This window comes from Triticum dicoccoides, chromosome 1B, assembly GCF_002162155.2.
Source record: "Triticum dicoccoides isolate Atlit2015 ecotype Zavitan chromosome 1B, WEW_v2.0, whole genome shotgun sequence".
In the NCBI taxonomy this organism is placed as follows: Eukaryota; Viridiplantae; Streptophyta; class Magnoliopsida; order Poales; family Poaceae; genus Triticum; species Triticum dicoccoides.
In genome coordinates, this window is record NC_041381.1 from 697,959,620 (window position 1) to 697,979,148 (window position 19,529).

The window sequence follows — 19,529 nt, forward strand, 5'->3', positions numbered from 1 at the left end:
CTTGACATCGTGGTTCATCCGATGAGATCATCGTGGAACATGTGGGAGCCAACATGGGTATCCAGATCCCGCTGTTGGTTATTGGCCGGAGAGTTGTCTCGGTCATGTCTACATGGTTCCCGAAACCGTAGGGTCTACACACTTAAGGTTCGATGACGCTAGGGTTATAGGGAAGGTATATATGCGGTTACCAAATGTTGTTCGGAGTCCCGGATGAGATCCCGGACGTCACGAGGAGTCCTGGAAAGGTCCGGAGGTGAAGATTGATATATTGGACGAAGGGCTTTGGAGTCCAGAAGTGTTCTGGAGGTACCGGGTGATGACCAGCATGACCGAAAGGTGTTTCGGGAGCCCCGGCAAGTGTTGGGGGGGCTTCATGGGCCAAGGGGAGGGGGCAAACCAGCCCACTAAGGGGCTGTGCGCCCCCCTCGCCTATTCCCATGTGACCAGGGGGTTTGGGGCGCCCCATCTAGGGTTCCCACCTCTTGGCTTGGGGGCCAAGTCGCCCAAAGGGGAGATCGATCCCATCTGCCTTGGCCACCGCCCCCCCTAGGGGAAACCCTAGGGCGCCTCCCCCTCTCCCTTCCCCCTATATATAGTGGAGGTTTTGGGGCTGCCCAACACTTGAGTCTCTCTCTCCCAAGGCGCAGCCCTACCTCTCTCCCTCCCCGTCTCTCGTAGTGCTTGGCGAAGCCTTGCTGGAGTACAGCGCTCCTTCACCACCACCGCGCCGTCGTGCTGCTGCTGGACGGAGTCTTCCCCAACCTCTCCCTCTCTCCTTGCTGGATCAAGGCATGGGAGACGTCACCGGGCTGTACGTGTGTTGAATGCGGAGGCGCCGTTGTTCGGCGCTTAGATCGGAATCGACCGCGATCTGAATCACCACGAGTACGACTACCTCATCCGCGTTCTTGCAACGCTTCCGCTTAGCAATCTTCAAGGGTATGAAGATGCACTCCCTCTCTCTCTCGTTGCTAGTCTCTCCATAGATTGATCTTGGTGATGCGTAGAAAATTTTGAATTTCTGCTACGATCCCCAACATGTCATTTGTGGCAGCCTCAGGATTCTCACCCTCCATTTGAATAGCTGGAGGTTTTGGCATAGACTGGTTCTCTGCATTAACTTCTTCTTGAGTTGCAGGGTGAGTAGCGACAGGCTCTTCTTCTTGTGTTGCTCCGGCTGATGCAGCCAGAGGGTCTTCAGCAGCATTGGCTTCAGACACAGGGACCATCACAGAAGGATTGTCTTCAGAGAACACTTGACGTGCCACTAAACTTGACAAGTTGGAGCCCTCTTCTGTGATGGTGGTCATGGAGACAGATGGCTTCACGCCTTTGCTTAGCCATTGGAATACGGGCAACGCCTTTGGTGATGGTGATGTCTCCATGTAGTTGTCATCATTAGACATGGGGCTGATGACGGGCACAGATGACAGTTGGGGTGTACTTGGTGAGTCTTGATGTGGGGTAGTTTGCTGGGGGCGATCAGCCCACGATGCATCTTGTGAGATCGGCGTCAAAGGACGAACAATACTGATAAGCTCACTGTTCATTTGAACAGGCGATGATACCGATGGGTGCTCGATCTGAGGAAGAACTTCATCATCTTCTACATTGTCTTGGGGACCAATGTCTTCAGTCGCGATAGGATCAACGACTGGAACTTCTTGTTCTTCAGGAGCCTCTGTGGAAGCATGCTCATGTAAAATCAACTGACGCTCTTGATTGTCGGATGGAGGGGGAACAAAGGCAAGGGGTTCAACAACAAGGGGTCAGTAGGAGCAGCCCGGTCTCTCTTCTTGGTTTTTCTCTTCTTAGGGGGTGGTGCTTCATCAGTGGTGCACTTGGTTTTCCGCTTCCTGGCTTCGGCTTCAGCTGCCTTAGTTTTCTTCTGTTCTGAAGCCATTGTGGAGACCTTAGGCTTCGAGCCTGTCATGCTGGCAGGGAAGACAATGCGAGGTTCTTCCCGCCTTGGAGCTTCAGTGAGGGCCACAGTAGATTTCTTCTTTTGCTTGGCAGCCATCTTGGGGTCAATACCAGGACGCCCAAGTGCCTTGCGCTTTTCAGCTTTGTTCTAAGCCTGAACTCATTTGTCTGCGAGTGCTTTCATGCGCTCTCTTGAGCCTTTGGCTTCCTCGTGTTTCTTCCGAAACGACTCGTTGAGGTCATTAAGCATCACCTTGAACTTTTGCACATCAGCCACATTCAGTTTGGCTACATGCTTCTTGAACTGTTCCTTCTCAAAGTCTATCTTTCGCTTCAGTTCAACTATGCGTTGAGCCAGAGCAAGCTCAGGAGCAATGGCGCCTTGGAAAGCAACGCTAACGCCAATGGGGAGCTGAAGGTCATCAAAGCTGAGATCTTGATTATCAAACCACTCATCAATGAAGTTCTTCAGAATGTTTACATCAAAGAGGGGCAGATCATTGAAGATCTCCGCCTCTTGCTTGCTCTTGATCAGCTGCTCCAGAGCATCCTCACCAAATTCTTCATCTGAAGACAAATCAATGGCTTTAGATTCGTTCCTCAGAACGGCAGCTTTTTTCAGTACTTGACTGAGTCTGTGAACAGGTTTCTTCTGTGGCTTCTCACGCTTCTTGGAGACGCGAGAGAGATCTTCAGAGGCGTTGCTTGAAGCAGGAGGGGCAGTTGTCAACGGCTTCACTTGAGAAGCCTTTGGTGCAGCAGATGGGTTTGAAGCTTTAGTCTTCTTTTGCTTCTGAGGCTTTGGAGCAGGAGCTGGAGCTTCGTCGGTGTCAGAATCATCATCAGAATGATCCACTTTGGCACCTTGAACAGTAATGTGAGTGATGAGGCCAGCAAGGTTGCAGAAGGGGCCAATCCTGTTTTCATTGGCTTCACGGGTGCCATTGTCCCGAGGTGAGGAGGGACCAGGGTTGAAGTCAAGCCCCAGAGCCTTCTTGTTCTTCGCAGCTGAGTCTTTGGCGAACTGGTAATTGCGCTTAAAGAGATGATCTTCGCGACACCATAGCAGAGAAGAAGGGTCAGCATTCTCTGGCTCTGGTCCGCGAACCATGCAAGGATAGAATTCCCCTTGGATGGTGTGACACCCGGAGAATTAAGCTACAGTAACCATCTACTAATGATGCCACATCACCTCGGTTATTGTTGATTCGGAACTGATTCAAAATTCAATTCCAAATCAAATTAAAATAAAGTCAAATTAGTATTTCTTCAAGTGGTAAAATAAAAATGTTCAGAGTGTTGCACATAATCCCAAAGCAATTATAAAAACAATACCAACATTATTCGAAATTCCACATTGACCCTAGCAACCAGAATAGTGGTCCAGCATCACTTATTTTTCCTTTCCAATTTCCCAAAATAGGACACTCTCAAATGCTTTGAGGCTTTTTGTACCAACTCAATAATATTGCAAAGTATTTATATGTGTCAAGTGGCACATTTTAATTTGGCCAGATAAGAAATGATGACATCAGCACAATATGAACACCTTCAATAATTTCGAAATTGCAGACCATGTACTGTCACAAATGTATAAAGAAAAGGTGATCTCATATACAGGAATAACACGTCAAGTTCATTTTGTTTATTATTCTCTTTTCTTCTTTTATACAGGGCGGCTGATCAGAAGTTGACATGACACAAAACGACGAAATCGAAGACAGAGAACCACCGTGCTATTTGTTTCAAGTTAGTAAATACTCCAAATTGTTCACAATAAATAGGATATCACTCTGCAGCTAAATCTGTCAGGGCTACACATCTGCTGCAAGGGAATGCCAGCCCACAAAACGATGTGAAACGATGTATGGACCCTCAAATAATATGAGCATGAAAAGCCTTGAGAATGAGGTGGTCATAGAGGAATACTCTGTGCTCAGGAAATTCAGTTAACAGCTACTAGTACTACTTTGTAGGTCTGCACCCATCTAAAAAATTGAAGCCCAGGATTGTCGAGTCAAGGTGATTATGTCCTCCTGCGCTCCACGCTTCAGAGTAACTGAAATGAGGCCATGAGCCTGCTTCACAGCTTTGGATCAAGCCCTCCTCAGCAGTCTGGCTTCATGCTGCCGCCGGATGATCAGAGACTGGTGGTAAAGGTTGAGGTCAAGGCCATCAACGTTCCTGCCCACAGGTGCTGGCCGATGAACTGGAACATAGAGCCGCTGCGGAAACCAATTTCCCTCAGGTGCTGGGTGTCAATGCTAAGCGTCGCGCTGCCATCTCGTATGACGGCAACCGCGGAGTCCACATCGCATGACTGGAGGCTGGAGAATCACAAGCCAAGAAGGTTAGCACAGTTAATTAGAAGTTGCGGTTTTCAGATGGAAGCGGCTGCAATAATTCCTGTTACTCGGATGGATGCCCCTTGCTTGAACATCTCTGAGGAGGGCTCAAGCTCTTGCAGAGTGATAGGCACACCTGGTTTCAGAGTAGAAGATGCCATCTAGCACAGGGACCTGATGAAACGCAAGATGAAGAACAAGATCTGTCTGGCCTCTGGTAATAGTCTTCACAATCAAGAAATGTACTAATCATTTTTTTTAGAATTCCAGCACCAAAGTAAAGATATGGAGTGATATCAACGGCTGCAAACCAATCCGAGCCGCTTAAGGAGGATCCCGGCGACCGGTGTTGGGTTCTAACATTCTGACGGCATGAAATTCTAATCTGAAACTGAACTTGTTCTGTATCTTTGCTCCCTCCTGACGGAAGACATTTGAACTTTGTCTTGCCAAAGCGTTAGTCAGCAGCTTACGGCATACATACCCTATGCGCAAGGGATAGAAGAGACCCGATGAAATCCACAACCCAGGCAGCGATTGCCTCTGAGTGGGAGCAACTAATTAACGAGCGCTCCGTGAGAGGTATGGTTGTGATTTCGTCAGAGGCACGGGCGTGCCTCTTTCGAAAAGGGAAAACACCTGTGCTCCCGGTTCGGTTTTTTCATCGGTTTTTTCGTCTGGTTTTTTCATGAAAAAAAGTTCGTCAAAATCTATCAACATGGGATCTAGTTTTGAAGATCTCGACATGAGAAATTCAACGGCAAAAGCGGTTTGAGATTTGGACGCGCGGTTTAAGAGATAAAACGTTTTGAATAAACAAATCTACGATAAAAGGGAAAACACCCAGGTTGCTACAAATGACGCACATGCAGCACGCCACTTGTCACAACCTGGGAAAGTTGGAATGATCTCCGTAAGGAGTACTCTTTAATTAGTGATTTCGGCTACTCACAGTGTATAGATCAATAAATACTTTTCAAGAAAGGATCAACTAGGCCTGTTACTCCCCAGGCCCATACATGAAGCACATTCAACAACCTTCGGGCAGATACCCATGGCAGATCCTATTTGCCGCGCGGATAGCTGCTTAGGTTTCAACTAGCCGTTTCCGGTGTTGGCCTTCCCTAACCGGATTTTTTTCATGTTTCCTTCGTTTTTTCTCCTTTTCATTTTTTCCCTATATTTTTTCCTTTCTCTTTTTTTCTTCTTTTTTCCAAATTCAAAACTTTTTCTGAAATCTGGGATCAATTTTTCCAAATCGGTTTACATTTTTTGAAATATGTGAATACTTTTTGCAATTTAATATTTCTTCATTGAAATAAACAAGTGTTCACTATTTCTTAAAAAATGTTCATCATATTAAAAAAAATGCTCATCAAAACAAAATCTCAAATTGAAACTTTAATCATCAAATTCAAAACAATGTTCATTGAATTTAAATTTTGTTCATGAAATTCCATAAATGTTCATCAAAATTCAAAACATATCATACAAAATTCAAGTTTTGCTCATCAAATTCAAAAATGTCCATTTTCAAGAAATTGTGAAAAACTTGAACTCGTGAATATTTTCTGAAATTTGTGAACATTTATTGCATTAGCAAATACTTTTTGAAATTCTAAACTTTTTTAAATAAAGTAAAAATGTTCTTGAATTCATTTTTTTTATCGAATTAAAACTTTCATTGATCTAAAAAAATCATCAAAATTCAAATAATATTCGTCAAAAAAACAAATTGTGTTCATCAAAATACAAAAAATGTTCATAAAAATCAAAAAATGCTCATTTTACCATTTTTTAATTCATGAACATTTTTCGATGAATCAAATACCTCATGGCATCCCTTCTACCATATCCAAACAAAATTCAATTCAATACTAAGATATGTATGCACAAGTTAAATGCACAAGCCGTCTGGAAGAATGGTCTGTGCCAAAATTTTAGCCCAAAGATTCCTCTCAACAAAGTACAATGCTGAACTCTGCCATTAAGAAGCACACCAGAGACAATAATTAATTGCCTTCAGAAATCCTAAAACAAGTACATGGAGTACGGCTGATCCAGAGTTTGATGCCAAGTTGAAGAAATCATCATAGTGTAAATGGATTTATGGTGCCAATTGGAGTAATTCTTCAGTAGAGCATGAAAATTTGTGGAAAGAAATCCTAACTGTCATTCAAAATATTCACCAGGAAACAATACATCAAAGGAGTCTAATGAGAAAAGTTAACATGATGGATCAGATTTCTGGCTTGGAATCCTGATGGGATAACATTTGCGCATAGTATAATCTTTGTCGATCATTTGGGGAAAGGATCCTCACATCCATTCAACTTGCGAAAAGAATAAACAAATAGAAGTCAGAAAGATAAAATAGAACAAAATAAAGCAACAAGGTTCAGGCTATACCAAAAATATCTTTTGATTTTATTTCACAATCCAAAGTTATGCTCAAGTTGATATCAATTTTCATGATCTCATAGGATATCAAAATTCAAAATTTTAATCATATAAAAACATAAGATAGCAGTGGGAGATCAGATGGTAGTGCATGATGTAAATTGATCATCACAGTGAATACAGAAAATTTGGTATGGATATGATATCATCACTTCTCCAAGTCATATAAGAAAAAAAAAGCTTGAGTTTTTTTAAAGAAAAGATACCAATAGTGCATCCTGTATAGTTGTTCTTTCGCATATCAATTGACGTGACAGAATGCATTATGCTGATTAGAAATTCAGAATGAGTAGGAGGAACTAATCAGTGGTCATCATCACCAAGAACCTCTGATCAAGCAGAAAGAATGAAACAATTGATAATGGCTGTAAACGGGGGTATAGTAACAGAAAGCTCCTGGTATAAAAGCAGTCACAGTGCACAGATGTTCATACAGGAGAATAATTACATCATGAAAGGAGAGGAGTGGGGATAAGAGAACACAACCGAGGTCAAGAAGCAGCAGCACGAGCAAGATGCGTACGAACCTGCTCAAGACCTTCAATTGGCACAACAAAAAAAAGCAATGTAGGTGGTCTTACTAACCATGCACACAAAGATTGCAGCGACGGCGGTGGCCACTGTGTGGTAACTGGCTAATTAACCACTAAGCACATACGCGCAGGTCACTGCACAATCTATCTGAACTATGGCTGATCCAATCTACGTTAGGGAAGTGTTGAACAGTACGATTCAAAGAGCTAATTAACTAAATTTTAATAGACTACTTAGAATTTTACTACTACTGAGTACTGACAGTATCGATCGAGGTGATAACTGAAAACTAAATGACGTTTTCAGGTAAGCAAGTACTAAATAGTGTGGGTCAAATCCAGGCCCACGAGATCAAAGCCCGAAGGCATCAGCGCGAGCAGACATGCAGACCGAGTTCAGTCAATCTCCGTGCACATTACCATGCTTCCTTCCTCTTCTCATCCAGAGCATCGGCTTGTTGTGTACAGATCCAACAAAATAAGCAGAGAAGTTGAAGCCAATGAAAAATCAAGTAGATACTCTGTACGTACAGAAAGACATCAGTTGATTCGGCAGATGATAAGTTAATTGTAGTCTGTAATTTGGTCAACAAAAAATATGATTTTCGGTTGAAGATTATCATCACATCAACTCTCCAACTCCGTTACAAAAGAAACAACAAAGGCATACAAGGAACAAAAGAAAATGAAACAGAGAAGCAGTTTGACTGATCTTGGAAGGCTCAGACCAATGAATTATGTCAGGGGTTTGTGAGAGAGTAGTCTTAGTAGTCTTAGTGGTGTGGGTGTATCTACAATGTGAACATCATCTGCTAAGTCTCTTCTATAAAACTATGGTATATACCATTGACGTACTCTCGAAAAAATAAAAATAAGTTCCGTTTGCTCTTCGTAGATATTAATTATGATACATACTGTTCAATAATCATATTAAAATTCTGATGGTCTGAATCGTTGGGAGAAGAGCGGTTCTCCTACCGCTGGCCACAATTCCGTTAAGGCAGTATCAAAGGCCATGTTTACAGGAAAGAGAGATGCACAAATATATGGGCATTTCATGGTTCTACAATTATATATTCTCACGCAGCATTGTGCACGCCTCTTATCCCTGTAAACATGGCCTAGGACATTGTATTAATTATCTTCTGTGAAGCAATTGGTGAAATGTCCTAAAATGAGCAGAAAGATAAAAGAGAAACCAAAAACAAGAATAAACTGGGGAAACCAGCATGGCTCAGACATCCAAGGAAGGAATTAGCAGCATTAGCTCTCAAGCCTGGCAGTGCGAAAGCTCTTAGGCGGCATCTGCGAATGTTTTGAGAAACAAGCCTTAGTTTTATCATCATCGCCATTGTTTTCCTTGATTTAAAATCAACAGACACCAAACACTTATGTCAAGCAAAAAATTCAAAGGAAAATTCTTATGTCAAGTAAGAAGTCTAATCACAAAAAAAAGGCTCTGCGAATTAGCAGTCAGTGTCGCACAAAGCGTTTCCTTCTCGCTGTCTGCCAATCTAACGACAAACAAGGCCATTAAACAAGAACAAGAATCAGATACCTCATGGCATCCCTTCTACCATACCCAAATCAAATGCAACGCTAATACATGTATGGTCAAGTTGAATGCACAAGCCATCTCAAAAAATGGTTTGTGCCAGAATCTTAGCCCAAAGATTCCTTTCGGCAACGTACAGCACTGAATTACGCTATTAACAAGCGCACCAGAGACTCTAATTTATTGCCTTCAAAAGTTCTAGATCGAATCAAATAAAAAAACAAGAAGAAATGTAGCTGGACTTGTGGTGTCATGTGGAGTAATTCTTCAGTGTTGCAATTGTGTGAGTTGATGTATCAAAGGAAGCACGAGAAAGTCATCCCTTCAATTGGCACAACAAAACGAGTAAATGTAGGTGGTCTTACTGACCATTCACACAGAGATTGCTGCCATGGCCAAACTATCTGAGCCATGGCTGATCTAATCTACGCAAGGAAAGTGTTGAACATTATGATTCAAAGAGATAGTTAACTAAATCCGACAGACTACTTAGAATTTTACTACTACTGACAGTATTAATCGAGGTGATTACTGAAAACTAAACAGTGTGGGCCAAATCCAGAGTATCGGCTTATTGTGCACGGATCCAATAAAACAAAGCAGAGAAGTTGAATCTGGTGAAAAAATCTAGTTGATACTCTTCTGTACCGAAAGACATGAGTTGAAGTTCCAGCGGAACGAAAGAACAGATCGGTTGAGCGAGATTCAGGAGCTGATCAGATAATTGTAGTCTGTAATTTGGTCAGCACTAAATATGGTTCTGTCGAAGATTATCACCACATCAACTCAATAAATCTTGTTTTTCCACTCCGTTACAAGAAAAAACAAAGGTAAATCAAGAAAAAAATTATGAAACAGAGAAGCAGTTTGACTGATTATGGAAGGCTCAGACAAATGAATTATGTCAGGGTCCTGACTCCTGAGTGGTGTGGGTGTACCTACAATGATGCGAACATCATCGGCTAGGTCTCTTGTAAACTTTTTGCCCTCTTCTACAGAAGTATGGAACTCCTTCGGGGTACTCTGTAGGAAAAGTTCTCTTTGCTCTTTGTAAAAATTAATTATGATACGTACTGTAGATCATATTATAATTCAGATGATCTGAATCATTTTGAGACAAGTAAACTTTTCCTACCACTGGCCACGACTCCGTCAAGGCAGCTCGAGCCCCTACATTGCACAAGAGACTGAAAAATATCAAAGACCATGTTTACGAGAAAGAGATATGCGCAGATACATGGGCAGATCATGGTTCTACGGTTCCATATTCTCACGGGCATTGTGCACGGCTCTCATACTGGTAAACATGGCCTAGGACATTGTACTTAATTTTCTTCTCTGGAGCAAAAACAAGATTAAACTGGGGAAACAAGCATGGCTCAGACATCCAAGGAAGGAATTAGCAGCATTAGCTCTCAAGCCTGGCAGGGCGAAAGCTCTTAGGCGGCTTCTGCGAATGTTTTGAGAAACAAGCCTTAGTTTTATCATCATCGCCATTATTTTCCTCAATTTAAAATCAACAAACACCAAACACTTGTGTTTGGCAAAAAATTAAAAGGAAAATACTTATGTCAAGTAAGAAGTGTAATCACAAAAAACGGTTCTGCGTACCGGCAGTGTTCCTATCAAATATGAAAATCTATGTCGGCACAATGTATCATCTCCGGTCAAGGCTTGCGGCTACCGGAGACGTGGCATCAGGCCCAAGAAAACAAGGTAAAAATTGTTGCAATAGAACAGAAAGAATTGCACAAATCCCTCAGAGACCCATTTCAAATCACGTACACAGCTGAATCAAGCCGGTGCAAATGGGTATTCCGTCGCAGAGCAAACCACAGAGGTTATGATACAGGGATGGGCACTTGCAGCGGCGGCAGAGAAGCAGCTGCTGTTTATAGTGTCATACGGCACTTCCTGGTCTGAGCTCTTCACCGAGACAAGATGATGCATTCCAAACAGAAAAGAAGAAGACAAAATTAAGCAATGCTCAGTGGAAAGAGAAGTTGTTTTTGATTTGTAGGCTCACGGTGACAGATGCCACCACTGCCAAAAACCTATATGAATCATCATCGCATCATCACTAGAACGAAAAGGTAATAGAAACAAGGATGATTTGAAATCAACAGAAGCGAATAGAAGGAAAACGCTAAAGTGTGTGTAACAACATGAATCGATCAACGGCGCACGAATCCGCCTCACCGAAATCCAATTCACTTCACACGAACAAAAGAGATAACACCAGATATTTGGGCTATATCCATCTCGCAACAGAAAAGGTTTGGGATAGAGTGAGTTTGCCGTTCTTACACACATCAAAATCAAAATAAGAAAATCACGAACTGTGCCAACGGGTTCTTTGTCGGGTTTCTGCTTCACCTGGGCCGCAAATATGGGCCACAAGCTGCGTGACCATTACCTAACTGTAAATGGATTTAGGGTGTCAATTGGAGCAATTCTTCAGTAGAGCATGATAATTTGTGGAAAGGAATGCTCACTGTCATTAGAAATATTCACCAGGAAACAATACATCAAACTAGACTAATGAGAAAAGTCAACATGATGGATCAGATTTCTGGCTTGGAATCCTGATGGGATTACATTTGCGCATAGTATAATCATAGTCGGTCATTTGCGGAAAGTATCCTCACATCCATTCAACTTGCGAAAAAAATAAACAAATATAAGTCAGAAAGATAAAATAGAACAAAATAAAGCAATAAGGTTCAGGCTATACCCTTTGATTTTATTTCACAATCCAGAGTTATGCTCAAGTTGATATCAATTTTCATGATCTCGTAGGATATCAGAATTCAAATGTTTAATAATATAAAAACAAAAGATAGCAGCGGGAGATCAGATGGTAGTGCATGATGTAAATTGATCATCACAGTGAATGCAGAAATGTGGTATGGTTATGATATCATCACTTCTCCCATCAAGTCAAACATGACAACAACAAAAACAGTCGAGTTTTTTTAAAGAAAAGATAGCAATAGTGCATTCCATATAGTAGGAGGAATATATGATGCCGATTAGACATTCAGAATGAGTAGGAGGAATTTATCATCAAATTGATCAGACGCCAATTGTCTTCCTCATAATGCCACCAAGACAATCATACTAAAAGAAAAGAAAAATTATCAAACAAACTGACCAATGTTCTCTTAGACAAGTACCAATGGATTACATCAGACTCGTCATCTGTTTTCATCATCACAGAGAACTAAGAACAATGAAAAATAGAAGTGTTAAACAAACATGAGTTCAGTTAATCTCACAGAATAAGCAAACATATAATTGATAGCACAGAAGTAGTAGAATAAGCTGTATCAGACATCTAATCAGTGTTCATCATCACCAAGAACCTCTAATCAAGCAGAAAGAATGAAACAATATAAAGGCTGTAAACGAGGGTATAGTCTCAGAAAGCTCCTAGAGCAGTCAGTGTCGCACAAACCCGTTTCCTTATCTCTGTCTGCCAATCTAACGAGAAACACGGCCATTAAACAAGACCAAGAATCAGATATCTCATGGCATCCCTTCTGCAATACCCAAATAAAATGCAACGCTAATACATGTATGGAAAAGTTGAATGCACAAGCCATCTCAAAGAATGGTTTGTCCAAAGATTCCTCTCGGCGACGTACAGCGCTGAATTACACTATTAATAAGCGCACCAGAGACTCTAATTTATTGCCTTCAGATGTTCTAGATCGAATCAAATAATAAAACAAGAAGAAATGTAACTGAATTTGTGGTGTCCCGTGAAGTAATTCTTCAGTTGTGAGTTGATGTATCAAAGAAAGAAGAACAAGAAAGTCATCCCTTCAAATTGGAACAACAAAACAAGTCAATGTAGGTGCCCTTACTGACTAATCACAGAGATTGCTACCATGGCAGTGGCCGTGGTGGGTAATTAGTCACCTAGCACATACGTACACACTCTTGGAATTGTACTACTCGATAGTGTGGGTCAATCGAGGTGGTTACTGAAAACCAAACGACGTCTTCCTTCCTCTTCTCATCTAGAGCACGGGCTTGTTGTCCACAGAGCCGACAAAATAACCAGAAGTTGAAGCCAATGAAAAATCAAGTTAGTACTCTGTCTGTACAGGAAGACATCAGTTGAAGATCCAGGGGATCGAAAGAACAGTTGGTCGAGCAAGATTCAGGAGCTGATCAGATAATTGTATTCTGTAATTTGGTCAACACTAAATATGATTTTCTGTGGAAGATTATCATCATTTCAACTCAATAAATCCATGAGCAAGAAAGATAAAAGAGAAACCAAAAACAAGAATAAACTGGGGAAACCAGCATGGCTCAGACATCCAAGGAAGGAATTAGCAGCATTAGCTCTCAAGCCTGGCGGGGCGAAAGCTCTTAGGCGGCATCTGCGAATGTTTTGAGAAACAAGCCTTAGTTCTAGCATCATCGCCATTGTTTTCCTCAATTTAAAATCAACAAACACCAAACACTTCTGTCAAGCAAAAAATTCAAAGGAAAATACTTATGTCAAGTAAGAAGTCTAATCACAAAAAAAAGGCTCTGCGAATTAGCAGTCAGTGTCGCACAAAGCGTTTCCTTCTCGCTGTCTGCCAATCTAACGGTAAACAAGGCCATTAAACAAGAACAAGAATCAGATACCTCATGGCATCCCTTCTACCATACCCAAATAAAATGCAACGCTAATACATGTATGGTCAAGTTGAATGCACAAGCCATCTCAAAGAATGGTTTGTGCTAGAATCTTAGCCCAAAGATTCCTTTCGGCAACGTACAGCACTGAATTACGCTATTAAGAAGCGCACCAGAGACTCTAATTTATTGCCTTCAAAAGTTCTAGATCGAATCAAATAAAAAAACAAGAAGAAATGTAGCTGGACTTGTGGTGTCATGTGGAGTAATTCTTCAGTGTTGCAATTGTGTGAGTTGATGTATCAAAGAAGGAAGCACGAGAAAGTCATCCCTTCAATTGGCACAACAAAACAAGTAAATGTAGGTGGTCTTACTGACCATTCACACAGAGATTGCTGCCATGGCCAAACTATCTGAGCCATGGCTGATCTAATCTACGCAAGGAAAGTGTTGAACATTATGATTCAAAGAGATAGTTAACTAAATCCGACAGACTACTTAGAATTTTACTACTACTGACAGTATTAATCGAGGTGATTACTGAAAACTAAACAGTGTGGGCCAAATCCAGAGTATCGGCTTATTGTGCACAGATCGGATAAAACAAAGCAGAGAAGTTGAATCTAGTGAAAAAATCTAGTTGATACTCTTCTGTACCGAAAGACATGAGTTGAAGTTCCAGCGGAACGGAAGAACAGATCGGTTGAGCGAGATTGAGGAGCTGATCAGATAATTGTAGTCTGTAATTTGGTCAACACTAAATATGGTTCTGTCGAAGATTATCATCACATCAACTCAATAAATCTTGTTTTTCCACTCCGTTACAAGAAAAAACAAAGGTAAATCAAGAAAAAAATTATGAAACAGAGAAGCAGTTTGACTGATTATGGAAGGCTCAGACGAATGAATTATGTCAGGGTCCTGACCCCTGAGTGGTGTGGGTGTACCTACAATGATGCGAACATCATCGGCTAGGTTTCTTGTAAACTTTTTGCCCTCTTCTACAGAAGTATGGAACTCCTTTGGGGTACTCTGAAGGAAAAGTTCTCTTTGCTCTTTGTAAAAATTAATTATGATACGTACTGTAGATCATATTATAATTCAGATGATCTGAATCATTTTGAGACAAGTACGCTTTTCCTACCACTGGCCACGACTCCGTCAAGGCAGTTCGAGCCCCTACATTGCACAAGAGACTGAAAAATATCAAAGACCCATGTTTACGAGAAAGAGAGATGCGCAGATACATGGGCAGATCATGGTTCTACGGTTCCATATTCTCACGGGCATTGTGCACGGCTCTCATACTGGTAAACATGGCCTAGGACATTGTACTTAATTTTCTTCTCTGGAGCAAAAACAAGATTAAACTGGGGAAACAAGCATGGCTCAGACATCCAAGGAAGGAATTAGCAGCATTAGCTCTCAAGCCTGGCAGGGCGAAAGCTCTTAGGCGGCATCTGCGAATGTTTTGAGAAACAAGCCTTAGTTTTATCATCATCGCCATTATTTTCCTCAATTTAAAATCAACAAACACCAAACACTTGAGTCAAGCAAAAAATTAAAAGGAAAATACTTATGTCAAGTAAGAAGTGTAATCACAAAAAACGGTTCTGCGTACCGACAGTGTTCCTATAAAATATGAAAATCTCTGTCGGCACAATGTATCATCTCCGGTCAAGGCTTGCGGCTACCGGAGACGTGGCATCAGGCCCAAGAAAACAAGGTAAAAATTGTTGCAATAGAACAGAAAGAATTGCACAAATCCCTCAGAGACCCATTTCAAATCACGCACACAGCTGAATCAAGCCGGTGCAAATGGATATTCCTTCCCGGAGCAAACCACGGAGGTTATGCTACAGGGAAGGACACTCGCAGCGGCAGATAAGTGGCTGCTGTTTACAGTATCATACAGCACTTCCTGGTCTGAGCTCTTCACCGAGACAAGATGATGCATTCCAAACAGAAAAGAAGAAGACAAAATTTTGTTTTTGATTTGTAGGCTCACGGTGACAGGTGCCACAATTGCCAAAAACTTATATGAATCATCATCGCATCACACTAGAACGAAAAGGTAATAGAAACAAGGATGATTTGAGATCGACAGAAGCAAATAGAAGGAAAACGCTTTAGTGTGTGTAACAACATGAATCCGCCTCACCGAAATCCACTAAGGTCCTTTCGGACCTGAATCATCAACAGCCATACAATTCACTTCACACGAACGAAAAAGATAACACCAGATATTTGGGATTATATCCATCTCACAACAGATAGAGTGAGTTTGCCTTTCTTCCACACATCAAAATCAAAATAAGAAAATCACGTACTGTGCGGGAACATTACCTGACCTGGTTCAGCCCAGGTCTGGAATATGAATCACAAGCGCTTCCCGAACTGTAAATGGATTTATGGTGTCAATTGGAGCAATTCTTCAGTAGAGCATGATAATTTGTGGGAAGTAATGCTCACTGTCATTAGAAATATTCAGCAGGAAACAATACATCAAACTAGACTAATGAGAAAAGTCAACATGATGGATCAGATTTCTGGCTTGGAATCCTGATGGGATTACATTTGCGCATAGTATAATCATAGTCGATCATTTGGGGAAAGTATCCTCACATCCATTCAACTTGTGAAAAAATAAACAAATAGAAGCCAGAAAGATAAAATAGAACAAAATAAAGTAATAGGGTTCAGGCTATACCAAAACTATCTTTGACTATTTCACAATCCAAAGTTATGCTCAAGTTCAAATTCATAAAAACAAAAGATAGCAGTGGGAGATCAGATGGTAGTGCATGATGGAAATTGATCATCAAAGTGAATGCAGAAATGTGGTATGGTTATGATATCATCACTTCTCCCATCAGACAAATATGACATACCAATAGTGCAACCCATATAAGAGTTCTTTCACATATCAATTGACACGACAGAATGTATGATGCCGATTAGACATTCAGAATGAGTAGGAGGAATTTATCATCAAATAGATGAGACACCAATTGTCTTCCTCATAATGCCAGCGAGACAGACATACTAAAAGAAAAGAAAAACTGACCAATGTTCTCTCAGACAAATGCCTCGATTGTCCACATGGTTTACTAGAATGGATTACATCAGACTCGTCATCAGTTTTCATCATCACAGAGAACTAAGAACAATGGAAAAAGTGGCAAACAAACAATAAGCAAACATATAACTGATAGTGCAGAAGTAGTAGATAACAGATGTTCTCTCACAGAAATGCCTCTTTTCATCTCCATGGTTTAATAGAATGGATTGTATCAGACATCTAATCAGTATTCATTATCACCGAGAACCTCTGATCAAGCAGAAAGAATGAAACAATTGATAGGCTGTAAACCAAAAAAAGCAGGTATGAAAGCAGTCAGTGTCGCACAAACCCATCTCGTTACAACTGTCTGCCAATCTAACAAGAACCAAGGCCATTAAACAAGACCAAGAATCAGATACCTCATGGCATCCCTTCTTACCATACCCAAATCAAAAACAATGCTAATACATGTATGGACAAGTTGAATGCACACTCCATCTCGAAGAATGGTTTGTGCCAGATTCTTAACCCAAATATTCCTCTTGGCAACGTACAGCGCTGAATTACGCTATTAAGAAGCGCACCAGAGACTCTAATTTATTGCCTTCAGAAGTTCTAGATCGAATCAAATAAAAAAACAAGAAATGTAACTGGATTAAGTCTACAGTTGCCACCAAGCACATACGTGATTTTACTACTCAAATTCAGATCCATTTTTCGAGTCCATGATATAATATAACCAAGTTGGATAGATCTTCCACCTGTGATAGTGTGGGTCAATCGAGGTGATTACTGAAAACCAAGCGATGTCTTCAGGTAAGTAATAAATAGTGTGGGCCAAATCCAGGCCCGCAAGATCCATAGCATGGGCTTGTTGTGCACAGAGCCGCAATGTTTGTACAGAAAGACATCAGTTGAAAATGCAGGGATCGAAAGAACAGATTGGTTGAGCTAGATTCAGGAGTTGATCAGAAAATTGTAGTCTGTAATTAGGTCAACACTAAATGTGATTTTCTGTGGAAGATTATCATCACATCAACTCACTAAATCTTGTTTTTCTGCTCCATTACAAAAGAAACAACAAAAGTAACTCAAGGACAGAAAATATTGAAACAGAGAAGCAGTTTGACTGACCTTGGAAGGCTCAGAGCCTCAGATGAATGCATTATGTCAAGGTTGTCTAGGTTTGTAAGAAAATAGTCTTGGCAGTCGTGAGCGGTATGGGTGTACCTACAATGTTGCGAACATCATCGGCTAGCCTCTGTAAAAAATTTCCCCTTATATAAAACTATGGTAGGGCCTTTGACGTACTCTCAAAAAAATAAAATAATTTCACTTTACTCTTCATAATAATTAATTGTGATGCCTACTTTTATAGATCATATTGAAATTCTGATGGTCAGAATCACTTTAAGACAATTGCGGTTTTCCTACCGCTGGCCAAAATTCCATTAAAGATGCGCAAATGCATGGGCAGATCATGGTTCTACGATTCCATATCCTCACGCGACATTGCATTCCATTAAAGCAATTGGTGAAATGTCCTACAATGAGCAGAAAGATAAAAGAGAAACCAAAAAAAAGAAATTAAAGTGGGGAAAGCAGAGCATGGCTCAGACATCCAAGGAAGGAAGTAGCAGCATTAGCTCTCAAGCCTGGCAGGGCGAAAGCTCTTAGGCGGCATCTGCGAATATTTTGAGAAACAAGCCTTAGTTCTAGCATCATCGCCATTGTTTTCCTCAATTTAAAATCAACAACACCAAATACCTATGTCCAGAAAAAAAAATCACATGTCAAGCAGGAAGCGTAATCACAAAAAACGGCTCTGTGTACCGACTGAATCACAGCCACAGGTTCCTATCAAATGTGAAGATCTCTGTCGGCGCAATGTAGCATCTCCTGTCAAGGCTTGTGGCTCCCGGAGACGTGGCATCGGGCCCAAGAAAACAAGGTAAAAAATTGTTGCAATAGAACAGAAAGAATTACTAGAAAAATCCCTCGGAAACCAGTTTCAAATCACGCACACAGCTGAATCAAGTCGGTGCAAATGGGTATTCCGTCCCAGAGCAAACAATAGAGGTTCTGACCAGAGCTCTAGATCAAGCCTGGTCTAGAGCTCTTCACCGAGACAAGATGATGATGCATTACAAAACGAAAATAAGAAGACGAAATTAAGCAATTCTCAGTGGAAAGAGAAGTCGTTTTTGGTTTGCAGGCTCACGGTGACAGGTGCCACCACTGCCAAAAACCTATATGAATCATCATCGCATCATCAGTTCATCACGAGAACGAAGAGGAAAATAGAAACAAGGATGATTTGAAATCGACAGAAGCGAATTTTAGGAAGGAAAAGAAAGGCTTGAGTGTGTGTAACAACATGAATCGATCAACGGCGGACGAACCAGCCTCACCGAAATCCGCTAAGACCCTTTCGGACCTGAATCATCACCAGCCAACCAAACCAAATACCATTCACTTCACACGAACAAAACAGAGTAAAACCAGAGTAAAGCTTACTCGCGAAGAAGATTGCGTACTGTGCCGATGGAAAGGGCCCGGAAAATCAATCGAGAAAATCAGATCCAGGTGAGTTGAACGCCGGCTTGGGTTTCGATCTAGCAGGATGGCAGGACGATTTGCCGGTTGGCTGGGACCGTGGGTAACAAGATCCAGACAAGAAGCTGATCTTGCAAAAAACGCAGAACGAAACACATTAAAATCGAGAAGAAGAGCGCAGAGAGGAGCAGTAGAAAAGAAGACCCAACACCGACGAGGCGACGAACGGTGAAGAGGAGAGGCGGCGCGCCGGCGATGGGATGTTGCGCGGGTCTGCTCGCAATATATAGCCACCGGCCCCGCGGGGTTCTTCGTCAGGGTTTCGGTTTCCCCTGGGCAGCTAATATGGGCCACAATTGTCTCCAAAAAAAAAGCTAATATGGGCCACAAGATGCGGGGATGTTACGGGACCCGGTTCGGGCCCAGGTGTGCTTCGACCGGGGGAATATCTA

General features: G+C 41.6%; 26 non-coding genes and 3 pseudogenes across 26 annotated transcripts; all 29 read right to left on the reverse strand.

The window, feature by feature from the left end:
• Window positions 1-6,505: 6,505 nt before the first annotated feature.
• LOC119351545 lies at window positions 6,506-6,600 on the reverse strand. The gene has a single exon (XR_005170027.1). It is a non-coding gene; the product is annotated as a small nucleolar RNA Z103 (small nucleolar RNA).
• Window positions 6,601-6,802: 202 nt separating this feature from the next.
• LOC119351535 lies at window positions 6,803-6,890 on the reverse strand. The gene has a single exon (XR_005170017.1). It is a non-coding gene; the product is annotated as a small nucleolar RNA Z195/SNORD33/SNORD32 family (small nucleolar RNA).
• A 697-nt stretch (window positions 6,891-7,587) lies between these two features.
• Window positions 7,588-7,700, reverse strand: LOC119351087. The gene has a single exon (XR_005169627.1). It is a non-coding gene; the product is annotated as a small nucleolar RNA snoR100 (small nucleolar RNA).
• Window positions 7,701-7,818: 118 nt separating this feature from the next.
• LOC119351622 lies at window positions 7,819-7,897 on the reverse strand. The gene has a single exon (XR_005170064.1). It is a non-coding gene; the product is annotated as a small nucleolar RNA Z155 (small nucleolar RNA).
• A 597-nt stretch (window positions 7,898-8,494) lies between these two features.
• Window positions 8,495-8,615, reverse strand: LOC119351480. The gene has a single exon (XR_005169970.1). It is a non-coding gene; the product is annotated as a small nucleolar RNA SNORD14 (small nucleolar RNA).
• A 914-nt stretch (window positions 8,616-9,529) lies between these two features.
• On the reverse strand, window positions 9,530-9,606 carry LOC119351621. The gene has a single exon (XR_005170063.1). It is a non-coding gene; the product is annotated as a small nucleolar RNA Z155 (small nucleolar RNA).
• Window positions 9,607-10,194: 588 nt separating this feature from the next.
• LOC119351483 lies at window positions 10,195-10,315 on the reverse strand. The gene has a single exon (XR_005169973.1). It is a non-coding gene; the product is annotated as a small nucleolar RNA SNORD14 (small nucleolar RNA).
• Window positions 10,316-10,399: 84 nt separating this feature from the next.
• Window positions 10,400-10,523, reverse strand: LOC119351137 (annotated as a pseudogene).
• A 50-nt stretch (window positions 10,524-10,573) lies between these two features.
• Window positions 10,574-10,757, reverse strand: LOC119351637. Its single transcript, XR_005170076.1, has one exon. It is a non-coding gene; the product is annotated as a small nucleolar RNA Z112 (small nucleolar RNA).
• A 44-nt stretch (window positions 10,758-10,801) lies between these two features.
• On the reverse strand, window positions 10,802-10,895 carry LOC119351040. Its single transcript, XR_005169586.1, has one exon. It is a non-coding gene; the product is annotated as a small nucleolar RNA Z152/R70/R12 (small nucleolar RNA).
• A 483-nt stretch (window positions 10,896-11,378) lies between these two features.
• LOC119351547 lies at window positions 11,379-11,473 on the reverse strand. The gene has a single exon (XR_005170029.1). It is a non-coding gene; the product is annotated as a small nucleolar RNA Z103 (small nucleolar RNA).
• A 193-nt stretch (window positions 11,474-11,666) lies between these two features.
• On the reverse strand, window positions 11,667-11,753 carry LOC119351532. The gene has a single exon (XR_005170015.1). It is a non-coding gene; the product is annotated as a small nucleolar RNA Z195/SNORD33/SNORD32 family (small nucleolar RNA).
• A 106-nt stretch (window positions 11,754-11,859) lies between these two features.
• LOC119351538 lies at window positions 11,860-11,926 on the reverse strand. The gene has a single exon (XR_005170020.1). It is a non-coding gene; the product is annotated as a small nucleolar RNA Z105 (small nucleolar RNA).
• A 1,066-nt stretch (window positions 11,927-12,992) lies between these two features.
• LOC119351618 lies at window positions 12,993-13,071 on the reverse strand. Its single transcript, XR_005170060.1, has one exon. It is a non-coding gene; the product is annotated as a small nucleolar RNA Z155 (small nucleolar RNA).
• A 67-nt stretch (window positions 13,072-13,138) lies between these two features.
• Window positions 13,139-13,259, reverse strand: LOC119351484. Its single transcript, XR_005169974.1, has one exon. It is a non-coding gene; the product is annotated as a small nucleolar RNA SNORD14 (small nucleolar RNA).
• A 917-nt stretch (window positions 13,260-14,176) lies between these two features.
• LOC119351619 lies at window positions 14,177-14,253 on the reverse strand. The gene has a single exon (XR_005170061.1). It is a non-coding gene; the product is annotated as a small nucleolar RNA Z155 (small nucleolar RNA).
• Window positions 14,254-14,842: 589 nt separating this feature from the next.
• LOC119351479 lies at window positions 14,843-14,963 on the reverse strand. The gene has a single exon (XR_005169969.1). It is a non-coding gene; the product is annotated as a small nucleolar RNA SNORD14 (small nucleolar RNA).
• An 84-nt stretch (window positions 14,964-15,047) lies between these two features.
• LOC119351138 lies at window positions 15,048-15,171 on the reverse strand (annotated as a pseudogene).
• Window positions 15,172-15,221: 50 nt separating this feature from the next.
• LOC119351636 lies at window positions 15,222-15,402 on the reverse strand. Its single transcript, XR_005170075.1, has one exon. It is a non-coding gene; the product is annotated as a small nucleolar RNA Z112 (small nucleolar RNA).
• Window positions 15,403-15,993: 591 nt separating this feature from the next.
• Window positions 15,994-16,088, reverse strand: LOC119351544. The gene has a single exon (XR_005170026.1). It is a non-coding gene; the product is annotated as a small nucleolar RNA Z103 (small nucleolar RNA).
• A 153-nt stretch (window positions 16,089-16,241) lies between these two features.
• On the reverse strand, window positions 16,242-16,328 carry LOC119351534. Its single transcript, XR_005170016.1, has one exon. It is a non-coding gene; the product is annotated as a small nucleolar RNA Z195/SNORD33/SNORD32 family (small nucleolar RNA).
• A 94-nt stretch (window positions 16,329-16,422) lies between these two features.
• On the reverse strand, window positions 16,423-16,489 carry LOC119351539. The gene has a single exon (XR_005170021.1). It is a non-coding gene; the product is annotated as a small nucleolar RNA Z105 (small nucleolar RNA).
• Window positions 16,490-16,529: 40 nt separating this feature from the next.
• Window positions 16,530-16,616, reverse strand: LOC119351172. The gene has a single exon (XR_005169699.1). It is a non-coding gene; the product is annotated as a small nucleolar RNA SNOR75 (small nucleolar RNA).
• Window positions 16,617-16,696: 80 nt separating this feature from the next.
• Window positions 16,697-16,784, reverse strand: LOC119351176. Its single transcript, XR_005169703.1, has one exon. It is a non-coding gene; the product is annotated as a small nucleolar RNA SNOR75 (small nucleolar RNA).
• Window positions 16,785-17,483: 699 nt separating this feature from the next.
• LOC119351620 lies at window positions 17,484-17,562 on the reverse strand. The gene has a single exon (XR_005170062.1). It is a non-coding gene; the product is annotated as a small nucleolar RNA Z155 (small nucleolar RNA).
• Window positions 17,563-18,130: 568 nt separating this feature from the next.
• Window positions 18,131-18,251, reverse strand: LOC119351487. The gene has a single exon (XR_005169976.1). It is a non-coding gene; the product is annotated as a small nucleolar RNA SNORD14 (small nucleolar RNA).
• Window positions 18,252-18,323: 72 nt separating this feature from the next.
• LOC119351136 lies at window positions 18,324-18,460 on the reverse strand (annotated as a pseudogene).
• Window positions 18,461-18,698: 238 nt separating this feature from the next.
• On the reverse strand, window positions 18,699-18,792 carry LOC119351042. Its single transcript, XR_005169588.1, has one exon. It is a non-coding gene; the product is annotated as a small nucleolar RNA Z152/R70/R12 (small nucleolar RNA).
• Window positions 18,793-18,876: 84 nt separating this feature from the next.
• On the reverse strand, window positions 18,877-18,976 carry LOC119351037. The gene has a single exon (XR_005169583.1). It is a non-coding gene; the product is annotated as a small nucleolar RNA R11/Z151 (small nucleolar RNA).
• Window positions 18,977-19,529: the final 553 nt, after the last annotated feature.